General features: G+C 46.8%; 1 protein-coding gene and 1 long non-coding RNA gene across 3 annotated transcripts in view; one reads left to right on the top strand and one right to left on the bottom strand.

Annotated features, from left to right (window-relative positions):
- Positions 1-21,181, bottom strand: part of CYP7B1 (cytochrome P450 family 7 subfamily B member 1) — a 319,498-nt gene that overhangs the window by 53,110 nt on the left and 245,207 nt on the right. The gene's annotated exons all lie outside the window — the stretch shown is intronic.
- On the top strand, positions 5,987-19,585 carry LOC142484267 (uncharacterized). Its single transcript, XR_012797766.1, has 3 exons — positions 5,987-6,122; positions 6,208-6,348; positions 19,399-19,585. It is a non-coding gene; the product is annotated as an uncharacterized LOC142484267 (long non-coding RNA).

Genomic DNA, 21,181 nt, shown 5'->3' with positions numbered 1-21,181 from the left:
TGTAAAAGTCAAACAAAATGGCGGTTCCCGCTTGCTAGGGAAACCGCATGGGCCAGTCGCAGAAAAAATGGCTGATGCAGGACTTGCAAAGAGCTGGCCGGGAATGGCGCGAACAGCAGAGCCCCGCCCTGATGGGGGGCATGGCGCGAAAGCTATGGCTGCGCCGGGATGGACAGTGACTAACTCAGCCCCTGTGCTGAGTCAACCGCTTAGTCTATGGGACCCTCCCCTGATTTCTACCAGGGGGAGTGAATTTCAACTATGGCCTGTGGGGATGCACCCACTGGGCCCAGGGACTGATATTCAGACGGCGCCAATACAAAAAGTAGTTCCGGCCGTGGAGATAAGTTGCAAGAAAGAAGGGTACCTTGTGCAAAAAGCTGCTGCAAGGAGAAGGCGGGAACTAGCCGCGGGGAAAGACTCCAGCTCTGAGGAGGAAATTGGCGCGAAAACGCTAACCGCGCCCACCAGGACTGAGAGAGATGCGGCCTTAATTAAGGGGCATGATATTCCCCTGTGGGACCCGCCCATTATTGCAACCCCTGGGGGCGGGTTCCAGCTCTGTCAGAGAAGGGAGGAGCCGAAGCAGGGAGTGGCGGATCCAGCAACTTCCATCAGTCAGTTGCGAGGAACCACTGAGAAGGAGAGACCTGTACAGGAAGTGGCTCCTGTACAAAGAATGGCCTGCTCCTCCACTGTGGGCACGATGGTCTCCACCCAGCCCTACTCAGTACCCGGCGGGTTGCTAGTGGTGAGGGTGGCCAATACCGAGACGGTGGTTGGGCTATGCCTACAATGCGGGCAGCCCGGAGGCACGGTCAATACGGCGGCACGTTGCCCTCATTGCGGGACTTTATACCTGTGGCCTATGCCCACATTTATTCCAATTCAGCCTGCTGACCCCCCGGTGGACATGGCAAGGCGCTCCGCCGAGTCCCCGGGCGCGCTATGGATCAACCGCGCGAGTCCCGGAGACAAGGGACTGGAGCCGGTCAAGTCGGCTGGGTCAGTGGCGATCGAGGCGGTTGAATCACCCCCTGCAATCGGGGAAAAGAGACTTTCACTCCGCCCGGAGACCCCTAAGTCAGGAAAAGGGGATTACTCAGACGAGGACCTCCGTGAGCTGGCGGTGGTAAAAGCGGAGCTGAAAAGGCAGACCGGAAGGACGACACCCCGTGGGGTGAGTGGCAGGACGTCCCCCGCAGATCGGCGAGCCGATCGACGGAGTCCCGCCATCCCAGGACCTGGCGGAGACGGGAGAGAGACGCCTACACCCCTGCGGACGGGTAAGCCAAGCAGCCCTATTACTTACCTGGTTACAGCGGACGGCGAAGCGCTGGAGGGGCCGCGCCAGGCCCAAAGCGCACGTGGAGGGACGGCATCACTTCCGGCGGCGACTGCGGAACCCATGAAGAAAAAGCAGCGACGCTTCGGCGATCGGGGGAAGGTCCCCGATCACTTACAAGGCCCAGAAATTGGAGAGACGATCTCAGGACTGAGGAGGGTGAGACATCATCCTTGGACCAGTCTACGGACAGCCAGGAGCGGGTCGTAACCCCGTGGGGTCCCGTTCCGTGCCCCTATGCCCAAACCCCCGCCATAGTTAACACCCCTACCCCCATCCCACGGTCACCGGGTTCACCGCCTAGCCTGGAGTACGTGGACAATTCACAAGGGAGAGAGGGAAGACGGACTGGGGAAAGGCAGCGCAGTGGCGCTACGGAGGGCGATTCAAGGGGAGGGGGAGAATTGAGAGTGGCAACTACAGCACCCCAACCCGTAGTAAAGGCCTCGGGGTCGTTTAGGTGGTCCGTACCGCGATCTGAGAGGTCATCAGGGGTATTTTCCATGGACGATGACAGGGACTCAGGAGGGTCAAACAGATTTCGGGAGAACCGGTGGTGGGCCCCATTATTTGAAGGGTACTCGGCCTGGATGGACCGCACTGGGTTCCTCATCCGGCGAGAGGATGTAGTGGACTATTGGTGGGCGGTGGGAGAGTTTACCCCAGAACAGAGGGACAGATAGCTGCAGGAGCGATGGCTGCAGATTGAGAATAGGGAAATAGAGCCTATGGGTCCTAGCATACTATGACCCCGTGGATCCTGATGAGCCCCTATCATGGGTGTTGCCTGGGAGGGCAGGTAAGGCTGACCTGACTAGAATTAGTAGGGCCGAGAGAACCATAATGGCTCGGTATAAATCTTCCCACGGGTTGGAGTACCCGTATGTCCCTGAGCCTCTCATGGATGAGATAGAGGACAACCGGGATAGGTGGCTTAGGGAGGCCATAGAAATGCACCTAGTGGGGAGAGGGAGTTCCGTGATAGGAAAGAAGGCCGAGGAACGGATAGAACATTTAATCCGCATATGGGCCATTGGGAGAAATATCTATAAACACAGAGTAACATATAGACCAGAGAGGGGATTACCCAGGCATTTCTCAGTAACAGTTCTGGATATGGGGGGTAGAGAAGTAAAGAAACCGGACCCCTATCACTATTTTTAGGTGGTACTGTGCATCACGCGGGTCTGTGGCTGCTGGTCGGGGCGGGCTTAGCGGATGACTGTATTCATGTGTACTGCATTATGAGGAAGTTTGTGTGATGTTAATTATGTTTTCCGTTACAGTGCTTCCTGGAAAGAGGTATACAAATTTAGGTCCCAGCGAGGACGATGGGATTCACCAGGGGGAGAATGTAGCGGTCATGTAAAATGCCTACAGTCATCTCTCCTGCTGGCAGCAAGGCCTGGTAAGTGTGGGCATGCCAGCAGTAATCATGGAGGTTTTCCCTCACACCCTGGTGGGGTGCCCTGTGTATGGATGGGACTGGTCACATGCTCTGACTCCATGGTTAGTGATGTCAGAGGTGTGTCAGCCTCAGAAGTTACATAAGGCACAGCACTGTGTCAAAGAGTTAGTTCTGTCAGCGTTCAAGGCGAGTACAGTTGCTGGGAAGTTCTTGCAAGGTTCAGGAAGGAGTTCAAGTTCTGCAGAGTGTTAGTTATGTTCTAGTAACTCCATGGGAGACTGTGTCCAGGGACCTGGCACAGGGCAGTGATTCCTACGGGAATAGTGAATCCCTAATCTCGGTGACATACCTATCAAAGGGGAGCACGGGCGAGATGATCGGCTAAATACACCCCATTGTGGAGGGCAGCTATGCCCACCGTGACAATAAAGATGGAGCTGATCAGAGAAACCCCTGTGTGTGAGAGTCCAATGATTACACAGGAGGTTGCACCACCGAGGAGTTCCTCGTCAGGATCATCCCCATGAGGACGCAGGGACCCTGGTGAGGTGGAGGCGCTGCACTGGAACTAGGTGAGACTCAGCACACTACCTCAGCTGCCTGTCTGACGGGTCCTCCCCACACACCATCATGCGGGAGACTCAGGAGTCCTGTAGCCAACAGGTGCACCATCAGGCATATCTACACTGTAATGGGGACCGGTTAGACCACAGGGGCCAATGTGAGATTGGGTGGGTCAGGCCGGGCCAGAAACACCGTTACATCTGTATTATACACATTAAATCACTAGGTAGAAAAGCCATTGTAACCTATGGAGGAAATGACAGTCATTTTATTCTGTCCCCAAATAAAAATAAAACCTTACAAACAAATGTCTCTGGAGTTAAAACTCCTGTTTGCAATCTTTATCAAAATGTGACAACTACATATTTCAAAAATATTTTATATGGAAATACTTCCTATTTCAATATAATTGCCTTCTTAAGCATTTGCGATCCATCCAATGAACCAAAACCACAAAAGAAATAACTTGGTTCTTGTCCCTAAATTGTAGCAAATATGTGGTGAGTAGGTGGTATTCTGGCAATTTCCCCTGATTTTATGATTGTTTTGAACATACTGTAGTTTTCGTCTAAAAGCCAGAGGGTTCTGAATAAGGATAGTAAGAAAGATGTTCCGTTAAAACTTCAAAGTTCTGGTAGTTGTACTGATCCTGTAACAATGCAGATCTGTTGTAGGTTACATGAACATGAGGAAGAAGCTGTGGAGTCTTGCATGCTCTGTGCATTCTGTTACTGATCCATAAAAGAGGAATCTCTGCAGGAACCAAAGTGAACTAATGATAGTGGCATGTTAAAGGAGTGTCGTGTAGGTGATTTTGAATAATTCTGTAGACTAATAACCTTTCCAAGGTAAAAAAAAAACCGGTTTAGGGATTTTTGAGCCATGCATTGCTTTTTCATTATTCAGTGCACAGGTAGGGTTGCCAGGTGGCTTGTCCAAAAATACTGGACACAATGGTGAAAGGTGCGAGAATTGTTGGTGGGGATGAATGTTATTTATAAATTACCTGACTTATGAATTTTTTTCTAAATTTCACTCCAAGTATTCACCAATCTGCACCAATTTATTTTCTATTTTGTAAAAAATCTGGGGAGGAGTCTTGGAAGGGAGCACCCTTCCAAGGATATTTTTAGGAAATAGAATATGAAATAGTGCAAATTGGTGCACGCTTGGAGTGAAATTTAGAACAAATTACGTAAAGGTCAGATGATTTATAAATAACTGACCTGCAGTCATACTGTACATGGCGAGCAATACTGCTCCTAATTCCAAGACTGTTGCACCCCCTCCTCATCCTCTCTATCTCCCCTTGTTCTCTCACCCCCTCTCTTCATCCTCTCACCCCCTCTCTTCATCCTCTCACCCCCTCCCTTCATCCTCTGTTACCCCCCATCCCTTCATCCTCTCACCTCTCCTCCCTGTCATTATCAGTACAGTAGCTTTCAAATTTAGACTTCAAAATCCAGCTTTAAATTGCATATTGAATCATGCCATTGAATAAGTAACCTGCTCTGCCTTCTTGGGGATGATCTGCAAGTAAGGGTGCTGCAGAGATTGCAATGCTGCTGTGATGAGAGCTGAGTTATGGAGCCTTTCTGAGAATTTACAATGGTGGATATTTTTAATAGATCTTGAAAATGGGAAGACTATTATTATAGTAAAAGAAAAGTAAGGGTGAGTGAGCAATTAAACAAAGTTGCCAGTACTGTACAGTATGTACTGTCTGTCACCACACACACACACACACCACACACACATACTGTGACATAGACACACAGGCAGGACACACACACACACACACACGACATAGATAGCCAGACACACACACACACTCACACAGGCAGGACACAAGACACAGACAGACACACACACTGAGCCACACACACTGAGATACGCACACAGATATACACACACAGGACACAGATAGACACACACTCACACAAGCAGGGCACAGATAGATACACACACACACACACACACACACTGAGACATACACTCACATTCACACACACACACACAGACATTCATTCACTCACTCACTCACAGGCAGGACACAGATAGACAGACACACACAGGCAGGGCACAGATAGACAGACACACACACACTCACACGCAGGACACAGATAGACAGACACACACACGCAGGACATTGATAGACAGACACACACATACACAGTCAGGACACCGGACACAGATAGGCACTGAGACACACACACAGGCAGGACACTGAGACACACACAGGCAGGACACTGAGACACACACACAGGCATGACACTGAGACACACACAGCCTCACCTCTCTGCTGCATGCTTTTCCTCAGCTCTTTGGCCCCACCCCCAGGCTCCTGCCACCGCCTGATTGGTTGCTGGTGTGTAATTCAGCCAATCAGAAGCTGCCCAACACACACACACACACACACACACACGGCACAGATAAACAGACACTCACAAACTGAGATACACACAAAAACTGAGACATACTCTCACACACACTTAGGACACAGATAGGCACTGAGACACACACACACACAGGCAGGACACTGAGACACACACACACAGCAGGACACTGAGAGACACACAGCCTCACCTCTCTGCTTTTCCTCCGCTCTTTGGCCCCACCCCCAGGCTCCTGCCACCGCCTGATTCGCTGAATTACACAGCGGCAACCAATCAGAAGCTGCCCAGCCCCCTAGCAGCAGCAGCCCTGCTCTATCCCATGTCCGGTATGACAGGGTAACCAAATACCGGCCTGTCCGGTTCAATACCGGATACCTGGCAACCCTATGCACAAGTACTGAGGAGACAGGTGACTTTGGATTTGAGGTACTATAAAACCACCAAAGACTACAGTGAGAATTTGCTTATCTTAACAGATGAATATTTATATTTAGGTGAAGAACACCCTGGACAGGCTCCAGCTTGCTATGCGAAAATATTGGATTTCAGACTGCAAAAAACAAACATTTTCCTTCCGTTTTACACCTTAGTACCAGCCACTTTTACCTATGCAACATTGTTTTTTCTGGATCTCGGTATTGTATATTCCTTTTCAATTTTATGGCGTTTGTATTTATGATATATCATTTTTTATTTGCACGTTCAAGATATAGCCAATGGAAGTGTGTTGCAGGTATGTTTTCAGTCTAAAATGGTCTCAATTAAAATACAACACACACAGGCAAGACATTGGAGCCAGAAATAGGGCATTTTTTTTTACACACCTGAACAATTAATATGTAAAGACATTGTGGACTTAATAGCCCTTTTATAACATTTAGAAACATGTATTTTACAAGAGACATGTACTGTTATGTGGTGGGATGTTGCCGGTGTGGATAATTATTTAAGGGTCAAACAAATATCGAAAGGTTTATGTTTGAGGAAAATACTGAAGTTTCATTTGAATAACGAAGAGAGTGTATTGGGAAATGGCAATTGATTTTAACAGACTGTTAATTGACTCATTGAATTAATTATTAAACAAAATGTAAAGGCGAGGGAGACCCTAGAGGTGGAGCTGAAAAGCATCCAGGGTCAAGTGGAGCAGTTTAGTATGATTGATTGATTTCAGGAATTGGGCACTAAATAGTCACAACACATACTGTAGCGAAGTTGGAAGAAGAAATCGTGTTTAAAAAACAAAAATGTATGTTTATGTGGTCATATTGTTGGATATACTATGTCTATTACTTGTACTATGTTGAAAACTAATAAAAACAATCTGAAGGAAAAAAAATGCACACAGGGTCACCTGTGGACTATGAGAAAGGAGAGATCTAAGTTTGGAAGTCTGGATCATTCTCCTATAGGACAGGGGTGGACAACGCCAGTCCTCAAGGGCCACCAACAGATCAGGTTTTCAGGATATCCCTGCTTCAGCATACTGTAGGTGGCTCAGTCAGTTGAAGACTGAGGCACTGATACAGCCACCGGTGCTGAAGCAGGGATATCTTGAAAACCTGACCTGTTGGTGGCTCTTGAGGACTGGAGTTGCCCACCCCTGTGAGTTGCCCACCTCTGTTCTATAGTAATAACATTTTTAGATCCACACTTTTCAAATCAACCAATGATGCTGAAGCCAGCCCGACTTTCTTTTTGTAGAATGGCTCTTCTCCTTCTCTAACCAATAGTCCTCCTTCCTTTCAGCTTTCCAGAACAAAGTGCTACCCAGTAGTTTACCGATCTGTTAACACAAGCAAAATATTTTGTTTGAATCTGAATATTTGGTATTACCCAAATGTATGACAGGTTGATTCGAGCCCCAGACCAAAAAAATCTAATTTATCTGTTACATAAAAAATGAGAATTTCTTACAAATTTTCAATATGACCTCAGGGTGATTCCGTAAAAGCGTCCACTTTGAAACAAATATAATTAATAAGGAAGCATTAGCATCAAAGGAATTACAAAACAACTTATTTAGGACTACGACAAAATCCAATGTAACCAGCACTCGGGTATGTATAAAAAAGGGCTTTATTTGGAAAAACGGCAATCTCCATGGACACCTACATGTTTCACACCTGCAAGGTGCTTTATCGCTCCTTGATAAAGCGCCTTGCAGGCGTGGAACATGTAGGAGTTATCCATGGAGATTGCCGCTTGTCCAAATAAAGCCCTTTTTTTACTTACCTGAGTGCTGCTTACATTGGATTCTGCCGTTCAATTGCTGATCCGGATGTTCTTTCATTTTTGTCTATCTTTACCTGAGACCCAGGAAGCACATGACGGAGGGGGCGTGGGAGTCCATACAGCTGACACAGATGCTGGATACACAGCCGCAACTACCGGCACAGCCGCTGCAGCTCCTTTTGCCTGATTGCACTATCCTCTTTGGGGGGGACTAACATATGATGTAAGGAGTCGAATTTCTTACCTCTTGGTCCCCATACAAGTGCTAGGCACCAGACCCCACTTACAGATCTCACTCCATGACAGAACTACACACGAGATCAGCCTCTTTGCCAGCATACCCCCTGAGCGCATGACAGCAACATATTGACTAAAAAAAGAATCAATCTTCTATTATTTGCCTAAACAAGATAAAACCTTAATACAAACAAAAGAAAGACCAATAATATTGGGTAATAATTCCACTCAAAAAACACTGAATATATAGCTAAGTGTTTGCAATCCTTTGTTCTCTTATTTATCAGACACTAGGAGTGTTGTAATATCACTCCAGCACTTTCAATTGCATACATATTTGTTTGAAGGACTCTGTATGGATGTTAGCTTTTTACGCGCTTTTATAAAACACAAGGATGACATAAGAGGCTGACTTCAATGGGGTATTGTAACAGGGACTTATCCCTGTTGAAGAAACTGCCTCAAAATCAAGCAGGGATCTGGTTAAGTACAGCCAGGAAATTGACCAGACTCCACCTGCCTAATGAGAGCTCTGTGAAAGAGTGTCATGTGAGACACAGGAAAGAGATTTTCCTCAGTACACAAAGGTGCTGACAAGAGGAAAGAGGTTCTGAGTGCACCGAAGGACTGGGCATTGAAACAAGACAGAAGGGGACCAGACCTTTTTCCTGTACATAGAACCTGCCGGCGCGGTCATGACGTCATGTGGCTGGTTTGCCCTCATTGGCTGAACCGCCGTCGTGACGTGGCCAGCGCTCTGTTGCCACAAGAAAAGACAAAATCCTTGTCTTTACAAAATGTGGTTGCGCATCACGATCTCTACATGCGCATGCAGGCAGCTACTGGGCCCGGCACCATAAAGGGACGAATCTTGTTCCCGCCGCAGCGCACACAGCAGCTAACACTGGGGACGAGGCCTAAGTTTATCGAAGGTAAAGAGCGTAAGAGACCCTTCCAAGGCATATTAAATTCAATTATTAGTGTAAAAGAATAGGTTTAAAAAATGCGCACTCATAATTTATAGAAGTGTCCAATCGCACGGTATTAGGTAGGGTCCGTATCTTAGTGTGGTGGTCGATGCATGCTGTTCTCTCCTCCCGTGGGGGGTCTTAGCCGGCGCGTCAGCCAGTTCCCTCCGTCCGGTTGCTGGAGTCTGGTGATGATGACGTCACTCGCCTCTCAGCAGTCGAACGTGTGTCATTGCTCAGCTGTTTCAGCTTGATCTACCCAGGGGAGCACCCATGAAACGCGTAGACCCTCTGGGCAGATCAAGAGAGAACCAGCGCATCGACCACCACACAGTGATCATACAGACCCTACATAATACCTTGTGAATGGACACTTCTATAAATTGTGAGTTTTTTATTTTTTAAACCTATTCCTTTGCAACTATACATAAGCATGGGAGTGTGGAAAGGCAGGTGGGTGAGGGTTACAGAAAGTAAATGGGAGGGGGAAATGGAAGAGGGGTTGGACATAGTCGATTATATCGAGAAACATATTTCTAATCCTGTTTCACAATAGTACTTTACAGCATTTTAGACATACATATAGTGCAGAGGGAGGTGTGAAACCCTGGGGAAGGGCGAACCACCGAGGTCTCCTTGGGTAAAGCGTTATTTCCGACCCAATTAGGGGCCTCATGCACTAAGCGCCGAAAATGCTTTTATTGCCATTTTCTCGCCAAAAATGCCTTCCCGATTCAGTAAGCGCTGATAATTGGCCAAAATCGGCAATTTTTGTTCCCGATAACTTATTGGCAGCCGGGTGCCGATAAGCCACTTATCAGCACTTTTTGAACTCGGCTGAATTCAGGTAGCCCCGATCAGCTTTTCGCTGCTGATCGGCACTCCAGAATTGAGAGTTTTACGCCAATCCGTCCCGCCAACTAAAGTTGGCGGGTTGGTGGTGTATAAGCATCGGCAAGGTCGACACTTAGAAAAAATCAGGCCTTTTTCCTGTCTGTGATTGATGCCGGGGGTCTCCGGAGCTGATACCCGCACCGGAGCCCCCTGGCATGCATCCGAGGCAGGAAAAATGCATTTAAAGGCCACTTCATTACCTTAGCGGCTAACCGCTAAGGCAATGAAGGGGTTAACCCGCTGTGCCAGGTTTATTGTGGGTAGCGGGTGTGGGTGAAGGGGGTATTTGGCCCTTGTTGCTTGTTTAGGGCATGCGGGGGGGTTGTGGGTGCACTTAACCCCTTCACGACCGTAGCGGTTAATACCGCTACGGTCATGAAGGGGTTAAGCCCTCCCGCTACCCACCCGCAAGCCCTAAACAAACCACCGTTGGGGCTAAATATCCCCTTCACCCACCCCCGCTACCCACAACAACAAAAAAGCCCCACACTATATATATATATATATATATATATATATATATATATATATATATATATTACCCCTATACCCCCCTAATATACACATATATGCACATCAATGATACTATAGGCCAGCGGCGTCCCTCGGGTGTTTACCCGCAGGCCTGCAGTACCAATTCTGTGCCCCCCCCCCAATTAATGTCAAAACACATACATACTTATAAAGAAATAACCCCCCCCCCCCCCCCTAACACATACAGAATAGTAATGGGCACAATTACTATTATCAACAAATGGATAATAGTGAATGTGCCCATTTTAAATACATAAAGAACAATAAATACATATCACGGGCTGGTAACCTGTAGGTCTGTGAGGTGACCCGTCGGGCCCACCGAGAACTCACGTGGGCCTGGGGTATGAACCCTGTATGTGAAAGAATAAATCATGTATTTATGGGGGGGCACAGGGGGTGGGTTATGTATTTAATAAATAGAATGATGTTTATTGTGGGCTGTGTATTGTTTTTATTGTTGTTACTGGGGGTGGGGGGAGAGGTATTGGTCCCAAAGGTATGTGGGTAGGCCTCCCGGCTGGGTAGTAGGGGAGGGTATGTATCCTCCCGAGTGGTGGGTGAGGGGGAGTTAACCCCTTAATGACTGTAGCGGTTAGTAACCGCTATGGTGATTAAGGGGTTAGGGGACATTACATTGGATGTTTTTATTCTTGTTTCTGTTTTGCAGCATCGGAGGGGGCATGGACGGTGATGAAGATGAGGATGGCCTTCATCGTGGCAGCCGGACATGGGTGAGTGCAATATGTATTTAATGTATTTATTGTTCTTTATGTATTTTAAATGGACAAATGCACTATTATCCATTTGTGGATAATAGTAATTTTGCCCATTACTGTATTGTATGTTTTAGGGGGGCTGTATTTATTGTAAAGTATTTGTGTTGTTGTATTTTTTGGGGGGGGGGCACAGAATTGGTACTGCAGGCCTGCGGGGAACACCAGAGGGCCCCCGCCGGCCTCTAGTATCATTGCTGTGCATCCCAAAAATGAGATATATGTAATGGGGGTATAGGGGTTGTTGGGGGCACAGGGGGTGTATGTTGTGTATTGCAATGTTTATTGGGGGCAATAGTCCCCAATAAACATGCTATTATGCCTTAACCCCTTCATTGCCTTAGCGGCTATCCACTATGGTAATGAAGCAGCATTAATGTATTTTAATAATATTGTGTGGAAGCAGGGGGTCCCGTGAGCTGAACTGCATTGATTTGTGGCTCAGGGACCCCCTGCTTCCCGAGTTACAGGCCCCGGTTTGGGGCATCGGTTCCAGTGTCGCCGCCATCTTTATAGCGTCCAAGACGTGACGTGGGTTCTATAAAGATGGCGGCGACACTGGCACCCGATGCCCCTTGCCGGGGCCTGTAACTCGGGAAGCAGGGTGTCCCTGAGCCACAAATCAATGTGGTTCAGCTCAGGGGACCCCCTGCTCCCACACACTATTATTAAAAATACATTAAGGCTGCTTAATTACCATAGCGGATAGCCGCTAAGGTAAGTAATGATTGTTTATTTATATTTGTGTTTTACACATTGTGTAGATGTGCAGAGGGTCTCCGAAGCTGAACCGCTTTGGTTTTAGGTCCGGGGACCCCCTGCTTCCTGAGATACAGGCCCCTTTAGGGGGTGCCGGTATCCCTCTGCTTTGTTTACATTCCGCGGTCACGTGATCGGGACCTTTAAATGCAGAGGGATACCGGCACCTCATAAAGGGGCATGTATCTCGGGAAGCAGGAGGTCCCCGAACCTGAAACCAATGCGGTTCAGCTCCGGAGACCCTCTGCACATGTACACTGTGAGTAAAAGTTGTTTAGAAAGATTTTTAATGTGCCGATGTTTGCGCAGAGAGAGTGGCTGATCTCTCTCTGCTGCAAACACATATCGGCAGAAACGGCCTATCGCCAGGCTATCGGGAGCCAGGCTCTTTTATCACCGGCTCATCGGCGTTTTGCTTTCGCAGTGATTCGCCAGGGATTCGGCCCTTACAGAATACTGCGTGGGCAAATCGCCAAAATCATGCCGATAGGGAACACTTGGCGATTGCACTTTTTCGGCGCTTAGTGCATAGAGCCCTAGATTTGTAAGAGGGTTTAGGCCTGGTATGCCTGTGTGGAAAATCCAGGGATTTGGTGATGTATATGCCTAGGTACTTTATAGCTAGGGGATGATACTTAAATACAAAATTTAAAGTTATTAGTTTTACCACCTCCTTTTCAAGGTTAATATTTAGAGCTTGTCAGGATCCGTGATCCACGACGTGCTCTGTGCACTCGGCACTCACCCCATCCTGTGATCGGGCTCCCCGTGCCTCCCGTCATTCATTACGCTACTCTTCCCTCTCCTGGGACCAGCTGACATGCCAGGCGTGCGCATCACGTGTGGAGGTTAATATCTCTCTCCGGTCCCGCCACCAGACTCTGCCCATGCGGCAACGTCATCAGTACGAAGCGCGCACACGCGGCCAGCGCGCGCACGAGCCACGTCATTGTTCCGCTTCTGGGATCCTCCTTTTAGAAGGCACGGAGAATCCTATCACCATCTTGACGGACCACAAGAACTTACTCTACATCGAGGACGCTCGTCGCCTAGACGCTCGACAGGCCCGGTGGTCGCTTTTCTTTTCCCGTTTCAATTACATTATTTATTTCCTACCGAGTTCAAAAAATGTCAAGGCCGATGCCCTCTCCCGTCAGTTTTTGGTGGATGACAAAAACGAGGATCATTAGGAAACCATACTTCCCTCTAAAAACATACTTTCCGCTAACACCTTCGATGCCTTGAGAGAGATCGTACAAGATCAGTCCCACATCCCAGAAGGTCTTGAAGTTCCTGAAGGGCGATTCTTTACCTCACCACCTCATCGGAGGAAGGTTCTTGAATGGGGTCATTCTTCCAAGTCATCTGGACATCCTGGCACTAGAAGAACCACCGATCTTGTGGAGCAGACCTTTTGGTGGCCCGGCATGCAGAAGGACATTATGGAATTTGTTGCTGTGTGCTCAACATGTGCTCGGAATAAGACTCCTCGGAACAATCCGCCAGGACTCCTTCGACCTCTTCCCATCTGTCCATGGAATTCATAGTGGAACTGCCCGTGTCTAAAGGGATGCCCGTGTCCATCTAAGTAGTGGTAGACCGCTTTTCTAAGCAGTCCCACTTTATCCCATTGAAAGGTCTTCCCAACTCTCCCAAACTGGCAGAAATTTTTCGCCTCCATGGGGTGCCGCTCCGATCGTGGGTCACAGTTTATTTTGAAGTTCTGGCGTTCCTTCTCACAGCAATTAGGTATATCTCTACATTTCTCTTCGGGTTATCATCCCCAAACCAACGGTCAGACAGAGCGAACCAACCAGTCTCTGGAGCAATATATTCACTGCTTCATCTCAGACACCCAGCAGGATGACTGGACTGACCTTCCTTGGGCCGAGTTCGCGCACCACAATCTGTGCAATGAATCCACCATGGAGTCACCCTTCTTCATTAATTATGGGTTTCACCCGTCTCTCCTGTCCTTCACCACACCCAGTTCTGAGGTACCAGCAGCAGACAACAGAATTATCTGGCTACAGAATTCATGGAAAAGAATCCAACAGAATCTTACCAGGGCAACCTCTAGACAGAAGACACAGGAGGACCGTCACTGTAGGAGCATTCAAGAGTTCAAACCGGGAGACAGGGCGTGGTTGTCTTCAAAGATTATCCGCCTCAAGGTTCCCACGCTAAAATTAGCACCAAGATTCATCGGACCCTATTCTTTTGTGGAGAAGATCAACCCGGTGGCATACCGTCTGCGCCTTCCTCCTATGAGGCTTCCCTCTGTCTTTCACATCTCCATGATGAAGCCAGCCATTCGTGATCCTCGCTTCCCCGATTCATCCTCGTCTCCGGCTCCTCTTCTCGTACAGGGCCAGCAGAAGTACGAGGTCCAGTCCATCTTGGACTCCAGGATTTCCAGAAGGTCGATCCAGTACCTCGTACACTGGTGGGGCTTTGGTCGTGAGGAACGGTCTTGGGTTCCTCGCTACTGTCTTCATGCACCCAGGCTTGTCCAGCTCTTCCACGCCAAATATCCGCACAAGCCCTCCCTGAGACGCCCGGAGGTCGCTCCTGAGGGGGGGTACTGTCAGAATACATGATCTGTGATGCGCTCGGCGCACTCGGCACTCACCCCAACCCGTGATCGGGCCCCCGCGCCTCCCGTTGTTCATGACGATACTCTTCCCTATCCTGGGACCAGCCGCCATGCTAAGCGGGCGCGTGCACCCCGCGCGGAGGTTAATACCTCTCTCTTCGGTCCCACCTCCAGATTCCGCCCATGCGGCAACGTCATCGATGCGCAGCGCACGTACTCGATGCGCAGCGCACACGCAGCGTCATTGTCCCGCTTATGGGATCCTTCCCATACCTGTCTCCTGCATCTCATCTTCCAATCACGGCCCACCTCACTGACGCACCCCCTCCAGTCTTTTACCTCATTGACTGCTGTGTCCTATATATGCTCAGCAGGCCCTCTGGCAAATCGGAGGAGTATAAACCTTCCTATATGCGACGTGTTCACTGCTACCCTTGCCTCCACAGTTTTGTCTTGTCCTCCGGTTCCTAGTTCCTCTGTTTCTGACCTTGGCTATTCTTCTGGACTCTGCTCTTCTAAACTCCTGACCCCAGCTACCAACGCCGATCCGCACGTCTCCAACCCTCGACCTCGGCAAAGTACCATGACGATCCGCACCTCTCCAATCCAGATCATGGCTAAGTACCTTCAACGATCCGCACCTCTCCAACCCCGACCTCGGCAAGTATCTCTGATCATCCAGAGCTCTCCAACCCCGATCCGGCTAACTCGACCTATCTACACTCCAGACGCGCCCACGCGGCTGTGGGTTAGTATTATATATCAATCCTCACCTCGCCTTGTTTGTGGTGAGCACTCCGTTACAGAGCTTCAGATTTATTATTTATTTTAAAACCTGAAAATGTATAAAATCCAACAGTTCTTTGAATACATTTGGCAGGGAGGTTAATGGTTTTGCAAGCGTGAGAATAACGTCAGCTGCAAACATAGACAGTTTGTACTGCTGGTTCTCCACCTGTATTCCTTCAATGTTCACATAGTTCCTTATGGTTCCATACATAATGCAAATATAACGGGAGACAAAGGGCAACTCTGCCTGGTCCCACTCTTGATCGGGAACAAAGCTGATAGGAATACCTGGCTGAAAACCTTTGCTGTTGAACCTCTATACAATGCAAGAATCGTTTTTGGAAACCTATCACTAAAACCAAAGGTCTTCAGGGTGTTTTACATGTATAACCAATCTATCCGGTCAAAGCTTTGTCAGCATCTAGCCCTAATAGCATAGAGGAAATTTTGTTCTTAGTCGCCATGGGTTATTAAATCAATTATTCACCTGTCTCCCTGGTATGAAACCCACCTGATCTGGGTGTACTAAGGAGGGGAGGATTTACATTTTGTCTGTTAGCTAGGAATTAAAAAAATATTTTTACCACCATATTTATTAACAAAATTGGCCTGTAGCTCGCACAGCAGGCTGGATCTTTCCCCTCCATAAGTCTGAGGGAGATTGCTGCTTTAAGCATACTTGGTATTAGATTTGTGTCTGCTAGCACCGAGTTATATAGGTTCAATAAGTGAGGTGATAGGCCTTTAGGCCTTTGATCACTTCTATGAGTTCTTCTATTGTGAATTCCTTACTTGGCATACATTTATCTGCTCTGGTAAGTTTAGGCAGTTTAGCTGATTTTAAATATTCGTCTAGTTGCCACTCATACTGGCCATTGTGATTCTCTTTATTTCCATCATATAGATTTGTGTAACACTTTTGGAATTCTGTAACTATGTAACTTACGGTTTAATTTGAGTATGCCAGATTTTAATCGTAATGCATATATATTGTGGCAGGGTTTGTCTGTTCCTAAGCATTGAGGCAAGCATTGAGTTCAGTTTGTTGGCCTTTTCAAATATGTTGTCTTTATCCATTTAAGGGAATGTTCTGCATACGAATTTAAATATAAATTTAGTTCTGCTCTGGCTTCTTTTAATCTTTCAAGTGTTGTCTCTTTAGGTTTTTTGTGTTGTTTGGTTAGAGTTTGTACTTTTGGCAGTGCCTTACTGATTTTACCTAGTCTTTGTGGTTTTTCTGCCTGCAGCTATTCTTATGAGTCTGCTCCTAATAGTGGCCTTGTGGGCCTTCCAGAAAGTCATTAGTGATGATACACTTCCTACATTGGTCTGGAAGGAGTGACCTATTTCACTTTCTACCCAAGACGTTATCTCAGGGATTTTTAATATGGACTTGCTGAACTGGTTCCTGAGTTTTTTACGTTAAAATCTGTACATTGGAGCTCTACCGGCGTATGGCCTGACCCGTCCATACCGTGGATTTTAGCCGATATTATTTGGGGAATTAGTCCGGCTCTTATTAAAAGATAATCTATCCAGGAATAGGATTGGTGAGGGGGTGAGAAAAATGAATAATCTTTTACCGTAGTGTTCATGTCACGCCTTTGACAAAGCGCCCAGCGCGTGAAACGCGTCAGAGTACCTGCCAGGACTATTCATGTTATTGTTTTTTAGTTAATAAAACTTTTTTATTTTTGGTATCCTGCCTGCCGTTCAATTCGTTTTTGCTGTGCTCCTGTTTGTCCCTATGGGACGTCCCTCCTTTCATGCGCATGTGCAGGGATGCACGCTACACTGAAGATCCTTCACCTTTCATCCATTGAGCCGTGCTGACGGCTCAGATCACTACTGTCAAGCAAGACCGCGCGGTGATCAGCTGTGGCGCAGCGATCTGCTCCTCCCCTGATGTCGCACACATGGTGCTTGAGAGACGCCGACGGAGTGCAGACCGGAGAGATTGACAGATACAGGTCAGTCCAACGAAGAGGCACGAAATTCACCGGCTCTTCATCAGCTGCTTCACTGTTCGGAGCTGCGATCACTGCAGTGCTGTTTATTCATTCTCCCTCCCCCTCAGGACTGATCGTGGGTAACCGTGAGTAACCCTTAGGCAATCATTTGGTGCTATATAGGTTAGCCAGTTGCCGTTTGTATTATTACAGTATATATCCTTACTTGTGGATGGGAGAGTGAGTTATTACATGGACATATTATTTATTGTTTCTAAGATCTTCATTACATTGGATTGGCTACAACATATACTTTTTTCATTTGAGCACCGATTTTTTCTGGGACTAACATTGGCCCCAGTGTACACTCCTTCATGTCACGCCAGGCATCCACCAGCAGGAGCGATTTAAGGCTTCTGGTCAGGGCTCCAACATCTGCCTTTCTACGGTTGATGTTGGGGAACGCCCCCGAGTTTTAGCGGTCCAGATTTATAGCTAGGTAAAAATCTCCCAGGACCACTCCTCCCCTTATCACACCTCCCAAGATGTTGAAAACGTTTGTGAACATTGTTAAGCTGTTTTCATTAGGAGCATATACATTTCCGATAGTAATGTCCTGTCCATATAATATTCCCACTAAGAACAGGTCTTTGTCTGTTTTTACTAGATCTGTTCTAAATGGTATGCGTCTGTTAAATAAAATAGTTACTCCTCTTTTTTAACCTCGCCTGAAGAGTGGTATGCTTTCTGATATTGTTTATCAAAGAATGTAGGGGCCTTGTGAAGTTGGAAATGATTTCCTGAAATAAGATAATATCTCCCTTTTTTTCTTTTGTAGTCTGAAAGTGCAACTGTCCTTTTACATGGACTACTAAAACCTTTTACGCTGTGTGAAATTATTTTCAAAGACATTGTTTGTTAGGGAAAGTGCGTAATGTACACAAAGAAACACCTTGTCAAGATACAGGATGTGTAATACAAATCTGGCTTGTTTAAATCAGTACTATTTAGTAAGGGAAGGGTCCAGTTAGGGTTGGGGAGGTAAGGAGTGTCAATGTTATAAGGTGAGCCACTGCAGGCCCTCCTGGCCCAGTCACTTTTGCCCTTGAAAAAAAATGGGGAAAAAGTTCCAGAAGATGGAAATGTATAATTAAGGGCTGGGATGCCTCTGATGGCACCTGTGTTCGGTAGAGGTGCAAAACAGAACCCCTCCGGTTGCTGCTCAGTAACGGGTCCCAGCATGGGCTTATTTGAACTTATGTTTATAGTTCACTGAATATTATAGGGTTTGAATGCCAACGTTTGATATAACATCATATAAACTCAACAGTAAATAACCAGTAACAGCAAAAACAGCATTTGGTAGGTGAATTTGTAATGACAGTGCAGACTTTTGCTCTACGCAGCAGTTCAGGGTCCAGGTCTCATCTCTGCTCATAATCACTATATAGTTCAAGATCTTAGGGGATTTTGAAGACCATCCCCCACGTGCCAGGGGGGCTGTGTGGGCCGATGTAGATTAGGGCCTGGACGATCCCTATTTCTGGGACACCACGCCTTGTTTTTGCTATTAAGCTCCTTGGCCCCACTCCCCCCATGTCATCACGGCAGGCACAGGTGCCCCGATCCCTCCCGTGCCTCAAGGTCTCCTATCTGGGCTTGGCTGATCACCTCCCCCTGCTCCTAATGCAACAAGAAGTCAGTCTCACCTGGTGGATGAGTCCAGGCACTTCCCCAACCACCGGTCTCAGCTAGACCTAGAATCCCGCCAAGAGCATGGGCCCCCAGGCTTTACCTGGGCTATACTGTAGCTACATCCCTGCTCACACTCCATCTTTTCACAGTCTCTGAAGTGCTTGGCTATCTAATGATTAATTCACTTGTCCCAAGAGGCTTTTCTGTCTATTTCTCTAACTAACTGTCTCTACTTTTCCATTCCCTTCATCAGGTCTCATGGTACAGCACCTCCATCATCTAGGGCTCCTGCCAGGGACAGAAGTTCTCCCCACAAGCACTCCTCCTTCATAGACACACTCAAGCCAGTGATGGTATAACTAGTATATATTGAGGTAGATACAGCATATTTCAATTCCTCCATCTTCCCTGGATCAGACCACAGGGGCTTGAGGACCCAAGAGCCCTGAAGGCAAGGTGGATTTGCGCCCACTCCACAGAGGGAGGGAAAAGACAGACACAATTTAGTGGAATGTCAACTTTTATACCTGCCCCATAACAGGGCAGGTCCAGGTACTGACAGGCATCACACCAACTGCATATTTTAATAAACTGAGGTCTAATCTAGTAGTAATACAATGGGATGATGTTTTTGCAGGGAAAAATGTAGAAGATAAATGGGCAGTATTTAAAACATTGTTAGAAAAGCACACTTATCAGTGTATACCCTTGGGTAATAAGTATAAAAGAAATAAGTCAAAACCAATGTGGCTAAATAAACAGGTAGGGGAGGAAATGGACAAGAAGAGGAAGGCGTTTAGATTCTTTAAGTCAGAAGGGACGGAGACATCGTATCAGAATTAAAAGGAATGTAACAAAAATTGCAAAAGGGCAATCAAATTAGCAAAAATGCATAATGAAAAAAGGATTGCAATAGAAAGTAAGGTCAACCCTAAAAAGTTCTTTAAGTACCTTAATAACAAAAAAATGAGAAAAGAAAATATAGGACCCTTTCAGTGTGAGATGGGAAGGCAGATTATTGGAGATAAGGAAAAAGATGAGGTATTAAACAAATTCTTTGCCTCTGTTTACCAGGGAAGAATCAAGTTCAATAGTAGTGCCACAGGAGGAAGCCACAACCTCCATATTAATGAACAATTGGTTAACTGAGGAAGAAGTTCATAAGCGACTTGAAAAAAATAAAGTAAATAAGGCACCTGGCCCCGATGGCATACATCCAAGAGTTCTCAAGGAGTTAAGCTCAGTAATAGCAAAACCATTATTTTTAATATTCAAGGACTCCATTTCCACAGGCTCAGTACCACAAGATTGGCGTAAAGCAGATGTGGTGCCTATATTTAAAAAGGGAGCTAGATCACAAGTGGGAAATTACAGACCTGTAAGCCTGACTTCAATAGTAGGGAAACTACTTGAAGGTTTAATACGGGATGATATTCAGGAATACCTAATGGAAAACAAAATTATTAGTAATAGTCAGCATGGATTTATGAAGGATAGATCTTGCCAAACTAACCTTATTTGTTTCTTCGTGGAGGTAAGTAGGAATTTAGACCAGGGTAATGCAGTTGATGTGGTCTACTTAGATTTTGCAAAGGCTTTTGATACGGTTTCACACAAGAGGTTGGTGTACAAAATAAAGAAAATTGGACTCAGTAATAATATATGCACCTGGATTGAAAACTGGTTAAAGGACAGACAACAGAGGGTTGTCATAAATGGAACTTTTTCAGGTTGGGCTAAAGTCGTGAGTGGAGTACCTCAGGGATCAGTACTGGGACCCCTGCTTTTTAACTTCTTTATTAATGACCTTGAGGTTGGGATCGAGAGCAAAGTCTCCATCTTTGCTGATGATACTAAATTGTGTAAGGTAATAGAATCAGAGCAGGATGTAATTTCTCTTCAGAAGGACTTGGAGAGACTGGAAACGTGGGCAGGTAAATGGCAGATGAGGTTTAATACAGATAAATGTAAGGTTATGCATTTGGGATGCAAGAATAAAAAGGCGACTTACAAATTAAATGGAGATATATTGGGGG

The sequence above is a fragment of the Ascaphus truei genome, chromosome 2 (assembly GCF_040206685.1).
Source record: "Ascaphus truei isolate aAscTru1 chromosome 2, aAscTru1.hap1, whole genome shotgun sequence".
Classification (NCBI taxonomy): Eukaryota; Metazoa; Chordata; class Amphibia; order Anura; family Ascaphidae; genus Ascaphus; species Ascaphus truei.
This window is presented reverse-complemented; position numbering and strand designations above follow the sequence as displayed.